Below are 16,719 nucleotides of genomic sequence, written 5' to 3'. Positions count from 1 at the left end.
GAGAGAGAGAGAGAGAGAGAGAGAGAGAAAGAGAGAGAGAGAGAGAAAGATTCGTACGGCGAATTGCTTGCAATAATGTCAGATACACTCGTCTAACTTCTCGATACGTCGAATTCCGCCCACCCTTAGGGGATGTTCGAGAACCCGATACGCTCAACCTATCTGCTCGATTAAAGAAAGCGATTCCTTATCCTCTTGGCGTTGCTGAAAAGACCATATGAGAACGAGCGGTAAAGTCAGTTCCGAAATTTTACTCTCTTCACGTATTTCAATTAGTATATCTATGAGAATTTTGACTTGAAATGATAATGTTCTTACGCCAAAAAATATATATATTAAGTATATTAATAGTCACAAAATTTACTATAAAATTTATTGATAATAAAACAACGTTTTTAATCTGTATATATTATACAAATATATATATATATATATATATATATATATATATATATGTATATATATTCACAAATGAAAATAATTCAAAGTATAATTTATTTACCAAAACGGAATAAGAGTCAGATAGCAAATAATTATTTTGTGATAATTACAATCAGGAAAATTGTATTTTAAAAAGCTGGAATCGAAATACGTTTAAATATTGATTATCGAAATGCAGAAGCGATAAACTATGTATTCGAATACATTGCTGTCTTTAAAATATATCAGCGTATCGATCGAGAGCAATCCGCGATGGCCGCTTGAAAATATCTGTTTTCCAATAATCTTCCAGTAACGTAACCGCGTTTACGCGCAGCTATCGCTGTTACGAGTACCAGTTTTTCGTAAAGACTCCTCATGCTGTCACAGAAAAGAAATCGGCGCTCTTCGTGCTTATCGCATGTGTGCACACACTTCAGTGCACTATAACGCAGAAAAGGAATCTGCGATTCCACTATAACGCAGAAAAGGAATCCACGATTCATGTATACTTGTAAGAATGAAATATAATTGTTCCTTTTGCACTTGTAACGGTTTTCTAAAATTTTAATCTTTTATATTTTTCTCTCTCTCTCTCTCTCTCTTTTTCTTTGCATAAATATTTTACGTAATTTCTTGACAGTTGAAGATCTCTAATTTAAGTTGTATTAGCTTCAATATTACATCCTTGTATTTTATGATGATCAGTTACTGGTTAATCAGCAAATTGATTAACAAATCTAATTTATAAATTAATGCCAAGACCGATAATGACATCGTTTGTGTAATGATAATTTTATTTACAGATAACGATCTTTCAGCACATGATCCGTGAAACATTATTCATTGTCAACCGGTCAGTTATCTCGCGTATCATGTGCGAATTGATTAGTTGGATAATATGCTCTTATCGTGTATCATCTTAATCTCTGGGGTTGTGGCATGTTTCTATGTAGATGAAATTACGTGCAAACATTAATCATGTAGCGGCCGGTCATTTCTACGATACGGGAATTCTGAGGTCGGCACTTGCCACGAACACATTGTCATCATAGAAACCGACCAATAGCGTCATCGACTTCCTACCTGACGATTAGGACCAGAAATATATCATAAAAGAATCCTGCCTAACGACTTGTGAGGCAGGCTATCTACTTTGATAGACATGCAGATAAGTGTCTCGCTGAACGTGTCTCAACATAATTCGAAATTTCCGTCTTCCGTTAATCTTCTCACGCCTTAATCCTTTCAACGTCGACCCAATTTCTTTTTGCAACTCAGCTCCTTTTTGTATATCCAGAATAGCTTGCCTTTTATGGTATAAGTAATTTACAGATTTTATGTTAATTTAATAATTAATTTTGTGATTTAATGTATTATAAATTGTATATAAACTAATTCGGCAATCATCAAATATATTATATGTATACATAATAATCCTTAGAATCTATATTATTTCTATTATATGTATAATATTAGATTTTCAAGATTACTATATGTACATATATACTTATACAGGTCAGTATGTGATGCATAGAACTGTAGAAATTTAAAGCCAAAACGTAAAGTTATATTGTACAAAAAGCACAAAGCGTAACTACCTTTCGTAATTTTGATATATTACCAAAAAAAGCCCACATAGAGTTTTTCGAGCGCCGAATTTTTGTCGACGGCCTCTCTAAATCGTTTGCTGCTTATGGGTTGCCTCCCCCGATCGCATTACTTTACTTGGTTAGCATAAATTTGCATTCTTGAACGAGGCAGGCACGGACTCGGGGCGGTCGAACGTCATTCATGTCAGGCGACGACGCCAATGTTTGGAAAGTTTGGAGGAAAAGGTTGAACCACACACATGCCTACACACACACACACACACACACACACAAAGCTAAGAAAAATCTAGAAAAAACTATATACACACACATATAGTAATGGGATTAACTAGATTTAGTTACGTTCGAGGTTACGTTAAATTTATTTTAAATCTTAAATGTTTAAAAGTCTCTCTCTTTCTCTCTCTCTCTCTCTCTCTCTCTCTCTCTCTCTACTTCTATTTATCTATTTTAATTAATAATATTTTTATTAAAAAGTTCTAAATCAAATTCACTACATATATAATATACACAATACTTCTTTGATTTGTGTAGATTGATGTGTATAAAATAAATTTTTACTTATGTGCAAATACTGTAATTTGCTGATAATTTCTAGATTGTGTTATAATATTTATAATATTCTATAATCAATATAATATTCATTTTAGATTTATAGCTTATATCTTATATAATTATCGATATTAAATTATTTTCGACAGAATATCGCTAGGAGACGAGTGAAAACGTTTCAGAATACGCCGGAAGATTACGTTGAAGAAGCAAACGTGTCTCGACGAACAAACTATCTTCCGTAAACCGTAAGTACTCACTTTGCGGCATCAACCCGTCCGCTCGGCCTGGTTGCAGCTCACACTGTGGTTCTAGCACTCAAAAGTAATAGAATCTCCAGTTTCCCTTTGCGCAGATACAAGGAGAAACGTTCCGCATTTGGTGCAGTAAACGGAAGGAATTTATTGCCGTGACGCGGAGGAAATACGTTTTAATGCTCTCGCGTCACTACTGTCAAGTAAAAAAAAGATATATATATATATATATATTTACGTTATGGCTTCGTCAATGGAATAATCATAAAAACTACTCATATCAGACAGTAAGTTTATTACTAAGTAGGTAGTAGTTATTTAGATTCATTATAATATATAATGTTATATAGTATAAACAAACTTAAAGTTAAATTTTTCTTGTGCCCGTTTTCATCAACGTCGTTTAATTTGAAACCTTAATTCAATTCACTTCTAGTCTTTTCATCTAACAATCTCCCTTAGAAATTAGAAACAGACAAAGAGTGAATTGAACTAAGGTTCAAGTTAAACAACATTGGTGAAAACGAGCATTTTAGAAAGAAATATATCAAAAAAATGTTTGTTATAATTATTCAGTATTATTAATATAAAATTAATATTAATTTTATAAATTAACTTATATAACCTTGTATCTAAAAACTGTTCATAATTATTTAAATTTTGTCACCGACACGTATTAATATTAATTTTATAAATTAACTTTATAAAATTAATTAATATTAATTTTATATTACCTTGTATCTAAAAACTGTTCATAATTATTTAAATTTTGTCACCGACATGTATTATCGTATAACACTTATCTTAATTAACTACATTCTTTGTAAATTTAACGAATTAAAAAAATTGTTAACCTTGAACAGAATTAATATTCTGTTCGGAGCCGTATACAAGAAACTACATGCGAATTTCAGTTCATTCGCATAGTGGCGCTTGTAACCTGATAATACATTATTATCTCACGGAAGCTACGCTATTGTGCGTTGATGTGTATTCGTGTTGCTTTCGTGAATCGAGAAGATAGGATGAGATGGAGCTCGAAAGGCAACAATAAGAATGAGAAAAGCATGAATTGTACATTTTGCATCTATCTTGAATGCACTTCTTTTGAAAAACTTGAAAGAAATCGCAGATAGAAAGAAGTAACAAAAAACTGAGAAAAACAATACAATGTTTAGCAGTTTAGTTTTGAGAAATTACATCATTTTTATTTTACTAATAATATATAATTTAAAATTGTCTTCAAAATAAATCACGTTTTAATAATCATGCGTGAGTGTGAAGTTGTACCGCGTGACACATTTGAATGCCACGCGCGGCGTTCTTTGGATGGCAGTAAAAATCGAGGAGAATACGAAGTATGTCCAAAGTATCGACAGATGGTGGGGACATATGACCTTATGAATGGGGCTTCACCCTGGGCAAGGTGCGAACGCATATAGAAGGAGCGTACGATGGAGTGCAGTGACGTGTCAAAAGTCGCACGTGAGATTGATGAGGGTCTCCCACTGTGCGCTATGGCTTCTCGTCTAGAAAGTCGCACGTATTCGAGTCTTTACGATCGGTACGTGCATGGTACATGCCGTCCAACGGGTGTTTGTTTCAAAATGCGCGGTCGAGCGTGGACCGAAGTTCGACATTAGACACGAGTTTATCGGCACGGAGAGGGGGGGGATATACGCGTTTTATGCCCCGGGCTTCGCCGCGGCGACGATGTTGCTTCGTTAATTACAAACTCTCGGATAGGAGGTCACACGCACACGGAGGAAGAGTATATCCTGTCGCTCGCATCCAAGTTTCCGTGGCTACGCCTAGCTGACCGGATTGGTGGGTTCAGCTGGGGTGTGGACACCCTGTAAATTCTGCCCTAAAGCAGATTTTGTCGATTATCCAGGATGTGCTTCGAGAGAAAGTGTGGGGTGCAACAAGTTTTACCGCGCTGGCCGACAAGTGTTACCGCGGCGTGACAAATTGCGCATAGTATTTCACATTTTATGCCGTATAAGGAGTGGTATCGTAGAAATAAATTACGTCATTTAACATTGTTATAGCGGGTAATACTGTATCCTGCCTTTAATTAAAGTTTAGAGGAGATGATAGGAATACGAGATGAGATAGAACTCTCTGACACCGAGGTGTATAAATTTGATCATTTTTTCCAGAGAATATATATAGAGATTTTAAATACGCGGACAATACAAGCTGCATTTATTTTACTGAAGCGCGCATCAAATGCAAAAGATGGACGTAATGGATGGAATTCATAAAATTGCAAGTTTAAGTATATGGGTCAAGAAGACAATGAGTATCTCATATTTCTACCCTCTTTTCTACTATCGTCTACAGTTTCTCTTTGTAACTAAAATATAAATGCGCAGAAGTCATGAATTATCCTTGTGCATCAACAGAATTTATTTCGTTTCGTGCGCTGTTCTATTCGAATGGGGAAGAAAGGTATAAGTCATAATTTTTCCATTTCAAAAAACAAAGATTTGCGAAAGTATTTAATACAAAAATCAGCTACTTTATCACAGTATATCCCCCGTAATTATAAGTAAATATTGTAAAAAAATAAATACAATTTTGGTTAAAATAATAAGCGTTCCTGAAGTTTTCTGAAATATTAGACTCATTATTACTGATATATACACACCGTTCTTCCGTTTCGCATATTCTACCTTGGCAAAGCTTATTTCCAAATCTAAACACGCTTGCGAGTAAAGTGCTCTCCGTCGCCGTCCGGAGATAAGTCGACGGTAGCCAATATTCAAATCAGTTGGCAACCATTTCCCGATCTAATCCCAGTGTCGAGGGTGGTACGGTACAAACGCGGAGAACGCGGGATCACGAAAACGCACCTGGCAATAACCAACCGGCCGTGCGGCAGGCTCGATTTATCGGTTTTGGATAACCTGGTGACATTTACCAACGCGGGTTGTAAATCATACCGTCGCGCGGCTTGACGTATTCGCCGATACACAGAAAAGCGAGGAGCATACCGCATCTTCGCGACGCCATTGAGCTAGTAGATTAAAGGGTTCGCCGATTCCGAATGGATTCGTCTTCCATCCTCGCCATCCTCTCTCTTGCGCGAAGGGTGCTCTAAGTCGTCGTAAAATATCGCACGATTTATTCGAAGCAAGCGTGCTCCTGACTGCCGCGGATACGCGATGCGAAATCGATGACTATTAACACTGCATGGAGAGGTCAGAGGAACACTTCCTTGCAAAAATGCTCTAAAAGTGTAGATTATCGGTTTGCAGGAATTTATTTTAGCAGATGCCTAATAGCATCTGATATATAGTTGCCAGCTTGAATTTTCATTAATATATAGATGTGTATTAATTTTTTCGAAAAATAATTTCTGTCTTTCAAACATATTTTTAATCATTGTGAAAAAGTTGGCGGAAGTAATTGTCACGTATATCTGCGTGTATGTATATATAAAAGAAACAGTCTAATATAAAAAAAAAAAAATTTAGAAATTATATACATATATAATAATTTTCACAATTATCAATATGGTATGATTGAGCGTATATAATGATACTTTAGTTGACTATATGCAGCGTTATTCAAACGTTAATAAATGTATTTGTCACGCACGTTCATAATATTCATAATTTTCTGTTAATATCGATTCACTTATAGTGTTTTTCGTATCCAAACACGTTCGCCTATTTGCAACCCCATCTACAAAGTTGTGGATTCTGAAATTTCTGCGCTGCGCGTGAAGGTCTCGAAATGGTTAAGCTCAAATGCTTATCGATTGGCGGACTCAGGTCATAAATGAAAACCATAACAAACGTACAAAAGCTTGGAACGCGAAAATAAAATTGCATTTCTAATATTAGTATAAATCGATTGGCGAAATTGTAACTTCTATTTCTGCATTAAGTTTTTATTTTGATTGATTTAATCTCGATGTGTGTGTGATAATAATACGTTATCAAATAATTGTATTCATTAGTTATTCCCCTATAAGACGTGAATGATATACAATATTACAGTTGTAGCAATATTTAAATGGTATAAAATATGAGTATAATATGTCGTTAGTGTTATTTGAAAAAATGGTTTATTCTGAAAAAACATATATATTTATATTCCAATGATAAATTCGCATCACTGCTTTTCATTTCGAAATTTATTTGGGTAAACAGTTTAACATCTATTTTATTTGATCGTGTATGATGTGGGCGTAATGTAAAATGAAAACTGAACGATTCAAAGGCGACGAATAGAATGCACAATCTTTTCTTAAGGAAGGCGTTGAGTTCCTTCTGCGTGACATGCATTTATGTCAGTCACCGCGCGAAAGATTTATTTTCAGCTTTCCGCAGAGAGCCGCTCCGCTAACATTACCGAAGAGTGGTTACCATATTTCGAATATTTTGCGTTGTTTGGAACGCATGTGCATACGGCATAATTCGTCATTGCAAGTCGATCGTGTGTATTTTTATCGTTCGTTATTTATAAATATTACATATTAAATATAAAATACACAGACTGGAAATTTATGATATTTCTGTTTATATACATACTTTTGCGCGAAATAATGTTGCGCTTTATTTTAAAGATTTTATATTGATATTTTTAATAAATATATTTTATGATACGTATATTTTAATTACAAAAAGTTATAAATATATATAAATAAAAAAAATATATATACATATATGCAATGCATATATATTTTGTATGTCATATTATATTGCATTATGTATTATATATAATATTATACAATATAAATAATACAATATAAACTTAGAATTTTTTACATATTTACATCTTTCTAATTTCTTTGAAATATTTGCGCTTTTTATATTTGGAGAAGTATTCTAAGAAACGCAATGAAAGCACGCACTTCATCGATTATCATAATGTGTCGGATATGGATGATATGCTTTATACAATAGCGATTTCGCTGAATTTGAGTTTAGTCGAGCTGACACTATCTCTGGACAATATCAAAGGGTCTTGTAACATTTTCGAACAGCGCCGCCCACGCCGCGGCTGAAAAAGTATCCCTTGTTCGTGCGCGGTTTCGGTAACCGAGGTCACTAACAAGAGTCGACGCTTTTACGAAAATCTTAAGGGCCGATCCCGTTATTCTAAAGTCTGATATCTCGCGTGACGCAGGAATATCTCTTTTCGTCTTTTTTACAGCGCAAGATGATCCGCTGTTTTATGAGTTGACAAGATAAATTGATACGTCAGCCTGAATGTTTCTCTTCGAACACTCGTAACGTTCGCCGGCCGTTTCAGCGCTTGTCGCACTTCAAAGCGAGACGAAACGCCAAAGATCAAGATTCTCTATGTTTCATAAAGCGATACTAAAGCCGTCAGAGCGGCCGACAGAGCGAACAGCAGACGTTTCACTCGCGAGCTCCTTAGTTAAGTACACTGGCCCTAGAAGCAGTGCGACGCGGAATTATTGATCGGAGGTATTTTGATCCTCGTTACCATGCAGGAATGCTTTCGCCCTCTCGCCGTCTCCCGTCTCTCCACGTCAGAATACTTGTGAATAATTCGCAGCGCTGGAAGAGAGAAAGAGAAAGCAAGAGAGACAGAAAGAAAGAGAGAGAGAGAGAGAGAAGAGGGAAAAGCGACGTCTCCTCTGCAGTTGGTAACCGAGATTAAACCGCATCGGCGGTAACCGCGAAACGAATCCTCGCGAGAATCGCGGCCTTTCAAATTGGAATGCATGCTGTCGCGTTCGATGCAAACGTAATACTCGCTCGCATTCGCGCCACCGCCGGTAACTAGAATACCCGATACACCGTCGCCGTTGCCATCACTTGCCGTCGACTATCGTTAAAGTGACCTCGTTAAACCCAAATTAAATTCGTTAATTTTTTATTCTTTAACACCGTGCATTTCTCGCCCGTGCTACAGCTACAGCGCGCCCGTTTAATTTACCGTTTAACCGTATCTCTCGTATTCCGTAGCCCACCTTCCATGCCATGAACTTCGAGTCAGCAACATTGATGCATTCTATTGAACGCGATTTGTATAATTAAATTGGTGGCTATTTGAGGATTTCATTATATTTGGAATATATTAGTTTCATGATAAGCAATTTGAATTGAATCATATTGTGATATGTGGTTTACGTTTAATAGCGCGCAGCCACTCTTGCAATCATTTTAACGTTAGATTAGTCGAACAATCGATTTTACTATTACATACATATTTGCATGAAAATAGTTTATATTACAAATTAAGTCGAATATATAATTGGAGATCAAATTTTATAATTATATAAAATATTGTATATTTTATATAATTATAAATATATAAAATAAAGAGCTTTTATTATATATAAAAAGCAAAGAGAAGACAGAGATTTTTTATCTTAAAAGAAATTCTCAAAATAAAGGTATACTTATTTATTTCTTTTCAAAATTCGACTTTGTGCAAATAAAATGGTTTATAAGTTATCATGAAAAAATAAATTTTACGTGAAAAAAATTCTATGTGTGTCAAAACTGAAAATTCTAAAATAAATAACAATAGTTGTTATTTATGGGAGAGTATTTCTGTTCAACGGAATGAAGGGAACAAATATTCTTTATATTTTTTCACAGATAAGTAAATATTTAAAAACGTAGCTTAGCCGCGTAAAGATTTTTATTTTTGATATTTACGGGGATTTTGTGCCAATTCTTTAAATGTTCCGCAAGCCCTGGACAATACAAAGCTGTTACCGCGGAATAATCTTTGTACGTCGAAGCGACGAGATATATACGAATTTGCTACATATGTCGCGAGTAGCGCGCTTCAGTAAATACGGCTTACACTTCCCTCGAGAGACGCGGGCGTTTCCCACCGTTTCTTTTACTTTTCCTTCGCCGCCCCGACTCGACGCAATCTGACAAACAAATATATTTCAAACCATCGTCCGCGCGAGGAAGCGGAATGGAGAATTCGATTATACGACGTAGCGGGAAAGTCGATCGTGTATCGTTCACGAAATATGTAGGAAACTTCTACAAAAAGAAAATTTTACAGAGCCGCAATATTAATTTATTTATTAATTTATTTATGTATAACTAACCGCAATGTCACAATCGCAGCTAATCATTTTCTCTCTTTTCTTGCCGACTCATTTTATATAATGTTGAGAGAGCGACGTGAGATATGCTTATTGATCGCTTAACTCTTAAGTAGCATATATACGCTCTCATTTTCTCTCTCAACTGATATGCTGCAAATTTTCCGACTTTTAGATCTTTTGGTTATTAAAAAAATGGAAAATATGTTTACCTTGTTAACAATTCGTGTAAAATACTGTAGAAAACATTATTGATATAAAATATATTTTTATACCTTGTTTTACCGATGCCACCGCGTATAGTTAAGCGGTAATTTAGTTTCTTGCATTTCTATGTGCGCTGTGGCATTATATACATTCGATATAAATCTGGATTGAGAGGGTTAACAGTTTCGAAAAGGATTGTTTTATAATTCCGCGGAGGCCGCAATGGGCACATGTGTTTCCTATGGGTGTCGAACGGTTCTTACTAGTACACCCTTTCAGAAATCGATCCACACAAACACGCACACGAACCCAACAAACGTCCCCGCGCGGCAGTAATATATCACTCTTTAAGACCTCGCTTCGGGAGGAACCGTGAAATACGACGCACCAGCAACCGCGGCGAGTGTTGCAAGAGGCATTACACGTAGCGACGTCAGGAAAATCTTGACTGGGCTCCCGAGAGAAAATATTTTACTTAGAGCATCCAAGAGGTGCGGCGAGAGCACGCTGTGCGCGTGGAATTTATCGTCCATATTATTACGCATCAGCGCGCATCGCGTCGGACATTCTATTCGCGAAAAAATTGTTATTGCGTTTTAATTTCGAAACTTCGCACCGCGTTGCGAGCCGAATAATAGCTACTGTTTGTTCAATTTTTTTGATCTCGCGCGCGTGAAACTCATACGTGCATATGTCCGAAAATAATCGCGTGATTAACAATCGCGGTTATCGAATCCCTCATGCGACCATCGACGAAAAATGTGTAGCACATTGTTTGCATTCAGTCAACTAGTTATATAAACACTCAGCGATTCTCCGAAATAATTGCCACTCTCATTGACGACTCTCGTATTCGCGATTATCGATCGGATACTCTCGCGAAAGTATTCAAGTATCAGCGAGCTCTCGAAATTCTCGCCAGCGGTTCACCGCACGGGTCGCAATTCGCACGAGCATTTCTCGTTAAGGGTGTCCTCTCGACACTTTATACAGGGCCGATACGCCCCTCAAAACCACCCATTTTCCTTCCGCTCTACTTTTCGCGAGAGTGCGCACGTGGGTTCGCATCCCGCGGAAAACAGGCGTCGAGGCGCCCGATGCATCGTAACTAGCAGCCGTCGCTGCAGCTAGACAAGAATAATTGGCACTTTGTGCGCGCGACTGCAATTTAATCGCGCGTCTCTTACATCGTACGAATTCAGAACGACATCGTGCGTACGTTAATTTCAAAAATTTCAACGACGCGACGTCTCAAATATCATATTTGTATTGAAATCGGAATATTTGATTACGCTCATTCAACATTTGTTATGTTTACTCGAAAAGCTCTTCAAACGATTTAAAATTTAGATAAAACTTTACTACTTAAATTATCAATTAATTCTTTGAAAGTTTTGATTGTTTATTTAAGATTGTCAAACTATAAATTTATTGGTATGGAATAATTGTTTGTAACATGAAGACATTAAATATAAATCCAATTGAATAAAATCCAATTTCAATGAAATAATCAAATGCCTTTACGGCTATTTGAACAATTCGGCTCTCAAGCTTTTTCTACTGCTGATTAATCGGGCAATATGATTAAGCTTAATATGATTTAAGTTTATATCGCTCAAATTGACATAATGTTCGGTCTTCTATAAAGAAAAAGTTCATGCTTCAATAAGAAGGTGTACATTATTTGGACTAAGAATCAGTAGAAAAGGAAAAAATCTGTAGTAATATAGTTTGCGAATAAAACATGATAATTATTTCTTTCTAACTTTCACATTTTGTTTGAGAGAAAAATAAAAGACAAATATGATTTAAAGAGTGCAAATTTTTCTACTAACACATCTTGCTTTCCTCTTTCTTTTTTTTTTCTTCATCCATCTATCTTTTTCTTTCAATTCTGCAATTTTCCCATCTTTTGACTTTGCAGTCCATTCTCTTCGATGTCGCGCCGTGTAAACTAACCGAGGCGCTGAAAGAACAGACGACGTGGAAGCGAGCGTTTTCCTTATTTATGGGCTTCTTGGAATTTTCCCGCGGACTTTAACGCCACCGTCACCTGTCTAATTTATGAAAAATTCCCAGGGCCGAATTTACGGAGCGTGAAGACGTAGATCTCCGTACGCGCGATAAAGAGAACGACAAAGATGGACGCTTGGTCTCTTTTATTATGATTTAATTCTGCTGTCGGTTCTGCTTATCTGCGAGAGTAAAATTCTATCCGTGCCGATATAATCACTAATATATTCGATAGATCGATATTGCGCTATTCCACATCGTCCTCAATCGTGATTAAAAATTCAACAGGTCTGTATGTCAGCGTAAGCAGTATAGTATTCTAAAATTTTATTCTAGATCTCTACAAATTTATCATAACAATGATATGAAAAAGTTTAGCAAAATTGTAATATGTTGTATTTTTCAACTTTTTAAATATTTTACAGTATATATCAAGCTACTATAAAGAAATCAAAATGTTTAAAAGGTATGAAATATAGTAGATTTTAATCATAATTTTAAACTTTATATAGTTCAAATATTGAAATATTTTCTCAGATTATGTAAATATTTATACGCAAACGTAATATAATGCGATGTGGAAATTAGAAAAAACCGATAGATATAAAACTATATATATTTAATTTTGCGCTTTCTTAAAATACTTAGAGCGCGCTTATATTTCAGCACATAAATAATAAAAGCTAGACACACCGGAAAGTCACAAATATGCAAGTTTCTGAAGAAAAATTTTCAGTCTAATTTTATTTCACCACATTTATATTTTCAATGTTTTTTACGTTTACCATAGTTGTTCTTGTGTACGGACCGCTACGCAATTATTTCTATTCATCTGACTTTGTAATTCTCGGCTTAAAAATATACACTCAAAGAAATCTCAGCGTTACTATAAATATAATAAAGAATAAAGCAAATATATAATCTCCTAATAATTGAAAAATATTTCAAAGACGTTCCTTACGAAAAAATTTTTGTGATGTAACAATCGATGAATTTTGCAAATCTGCTTTTTCACTGTAAATTGGACGTAAAGTGTTTCATCTTCAAAGCTAATCGATTGTTAGGTCACGAAATTTTGTACATGGTGCACGCGCATCTTCTTGCTTTGTGTATGCAGCTTTGCCATACTATGTCGTCTTTGATCGACCGACTTATTCAAAGGAGAGAGAGAGAGAGAGAAAGAGAGAGAGAGAAAAAGAAGAAGAACCCTTTCATGTACAATAGAAAACTAAAAAATAACCTTTATGAAGTGACGTTCTTTCCATTGACATCTTACTATACGGAACGCGAAAATTATTAAACAATATATAACATTGAATAAAGAATGTTATATATTGTTTAAACAATTGAAATAAAATTTTAATTATATATAAGAGTTATTTATATATTTTAATAATAAATACTACTTAAATGAAGAAGAATAATAGTCATTTTAACGTCGCGTCGTATCAAAATCAGTTTTCGTATTATGAAAATTTCAACAAAAATTAAACATATCAAAACTGTCAAGTCTTAAATAGTTAATAGGTTAATAGTTTCTATGACAATAAAAAGATATTAAGTACCAGAAAAAAATGAGTCAATTGAAACTATAAAAATATTCCTTTTAGATTTAATAAATAAGAATAAATAATAATCAATGCTTAATAAATCGATAAAATAAATAGAACAAGATAAAAAATATAAAATTATTGGTAATTATAGAATTTGTGAGGACAAAGAACAAAAAATACCAAATTCAATGTTTTGATACAAGGGAAAATTTTTAGTGGCAGAAAGAGAACGAGAAAATTGTTCGCGAGATTTCGCCGCGAGTTATTTTGGGAAAAGATCAGCCTCACGTTTTCTGCAATTCAACGACTGGCACAGTCTCGGGATCATAAAAAGCTTTCTTTCAAGCTGTTGGTGTATTTAAAAACGGTAGCCAATCATCGATGTCGGATTAACGTGTAATGCCAAAACGAACGGAGAGCATTTTTTTCTCGCGTTTTTTATTCGCGAATGCGGCAGCTCTCGGCATCGCGAAAGTTTAGTCATAACGATGATTTACGTGTCTCGTTTGTTTTTAGTAATTGACATATCGAGTCAAATGGTTGCACTGTCGACGGTTTTGCAAACGGGGAGATTTTGCGAATAATCAACGTGAATACCGGGGAGCACGTTTTGCAAAAATAATGCGTTGAGATTATAACAAGCAAAACATGACGAGAGAGAAAATATATTTGTAACATTTTCTATCGATTTCACGCATTTGCATTGCATTTAAATATAAATTAATTAAATCTCATGGATGATGACTTCCAAAGATAATATTTAGCTGATAAGTCTCATACATTAAAGGCAAGTTTTATTTTCATAAAATAAATATAAAAAAACCTAAAACGCAAAACAGTGAATTTAAAAAATAATCCAATCCGTTATTTTGCATATGCAGTAAACAAATAATAAATATGTGTAAAACCAGTAAAAGATCAGTGAAACTGTGCATATATCAATATATTACTTTGATTACAGCAACTTTTAGCATATCGAATGCCTGTAAATAATTACTCTTAACAGCGTAATTTTAATGTACCGAAAGAATAATAAAATTTATTTTTAACTTAATTATTTCTCGTTTAAGCTACATGTATGTTAAATCCGACTTTATATTATAAAAATATTTTTTTCTCATATATCTTTAAACATACCTATTTTGTATTTTTAAAGTTAATATATTTGCAGTTAAGTTATATTTTTTATCATTTTCTGCTTTGACATACTAGAGGAATATTTACTCACTTAACAATTTATTATTTCACAAGAGTAATCTCGTAAATCTTATGGCTTATGATTCATGAGTTTCAATCCAAATTCATCGGTAGTCCAACTCTGAAGTTCAATAGGATATAGCACGATACATTAAACAAGTGTCCCAGCATTGATTCCCATAAGCCTTTAAGAGAAGCAAACTCAATCAATGAACACCTTGTCTGTCAGAGAGATATGTTTGTCATCGTTCTCCTGTCTTGGTAACAAGCTAGGACTAAATGGATTAATATCGTACGTCTTGGAAGCGTAGCAGGTATTTTACGAGTTTGCTTCCTCGTTCTTAAAAGAAGGAACTTTGATGTGCGCGCTTTCAGGTGGCATCGTTACCCAACTCACAATATTCTCCGAAGCTTCGATAAATTTTTGCAAATTTGTGCGATATCGTTATTTAGCAAGGAAACGCAAAGGAAAATTATGTGTCGCACTTTGTGTGTTTTTTTAAGTTGTAAATCAACCAGGAAACCGAGGTCGATAGAGAACGATGTTTACTCCTACAACGCGTGGATGTATTTTCGTAAATATTGTACGATTTCTCTGATGTGGTACAATCGTCAATGAAAGAGAGACAGAGAGAGAAAGAGAGAGAGAGAGAGAGAGAGAGAGAGAGAGAGAGAAAAAGAGAGAGAAAATGTGTGTAACATAAAATAATAATTTAGTGTAATCTTTACAAATGATTATTGCAATTTGGATAATGTCTATATATGGACCAAATAAATATTTGTATATTATTACAGTTACGCAAAAGCTATAATAGTTTCGATTATAATTACAAAATAATAAAATTAAAATTAGAAAATAAATTGATTAAACTCGTATAAAAATATAGATTTGTACCTGTATATATTTGTATCTCTTTGTGTTACATATTAATTATTATAGCAGTCTAGATGTAACATTCTACTCGCGAAAGAACAGAGAAGTAATAAGCTAGAATGTCGAACCGAGCTAAAATAATATAGGAAGCGCTCAGAGAGTTCAGAATGCGCTTTATGAGGTTGTCTGTAGTATAACGTCTTTAGGGAAACTAGCATAATAACATCAAGAACATCTTTAAGTTTTACGAATTAATAATGTTATCTTCGTCGTTCTACCATGTAAGATATCGTTTTAAACCTACGTACGTATTTCATTTTATTGCAAAGTTTCCAATTTTTATATATTTTAAATCCGTACAATTTTACAAACAACATTAAATTTAATTTTATCTTAGAAAGCATATGCCGAGGTTATTTTTCATTCTGGAGAATAACAGATGTATACGTGTATGTGTTAGATTTTTAATTTTACGGAGGGTAAGTTTCATAATTTATATATGTGTATATATATATATATATATATATATATAATAAAATGATTAATGTTTACGTTTGTCGTTATACATTTATTAGTATTTCGTTTCGCTATGTAGATTGATAACATAATAAAAAAGAAATGAAAAGGCAAGCTGGAGAAAAGGCTTCGGAAGATTAATTGACATGTAGAATGTTTCAGTGAAAAAAAAGTACAATCGAAGCGTGTTCGATAAAATTTCCTAAAGAAGTTCGAATGGTAAACTCATAAAACGCGTCTTTCACGTTCAAAGCTCGTTGCTCTCCCGTTCTGTGTTGTTCCTACTTATATTACCTACTTCGTCTCTGTACTTTACTACGTCTGCATCCGTCGAACGTTGCCAAACAATTTTCTCAAAAATACTTGCTTATCTCTTGACTTCTTGCTCCATGATTTCTAATACTGGCGATTTCTTTTCCATGTTACTTACGAAATTGCACGGCTAATATTATGATGGCAATAT

The sequence above is a fragment of the Temnothorax curvispinosus genome, unplaced genomic scaffold (assembly GCF_003070985.1).
Source record: "Temnothorax curvispinosus isolate PA1 unplaced genomic scaffold, ASM307098v1 QBEX01013717.1, whole genome shotgun sequence".
In the NCBI taxonomy this organism is placed as follows: domain Eukaryota; kingdom Metazoa; phylum Arthropoda; class Insecta; order Hymenoptera; family Formicidae; genus Temnothorax; species Temnothorax curvispinosus.
This window is presented reverse-complemented; position numbering follows the sequence as displayed.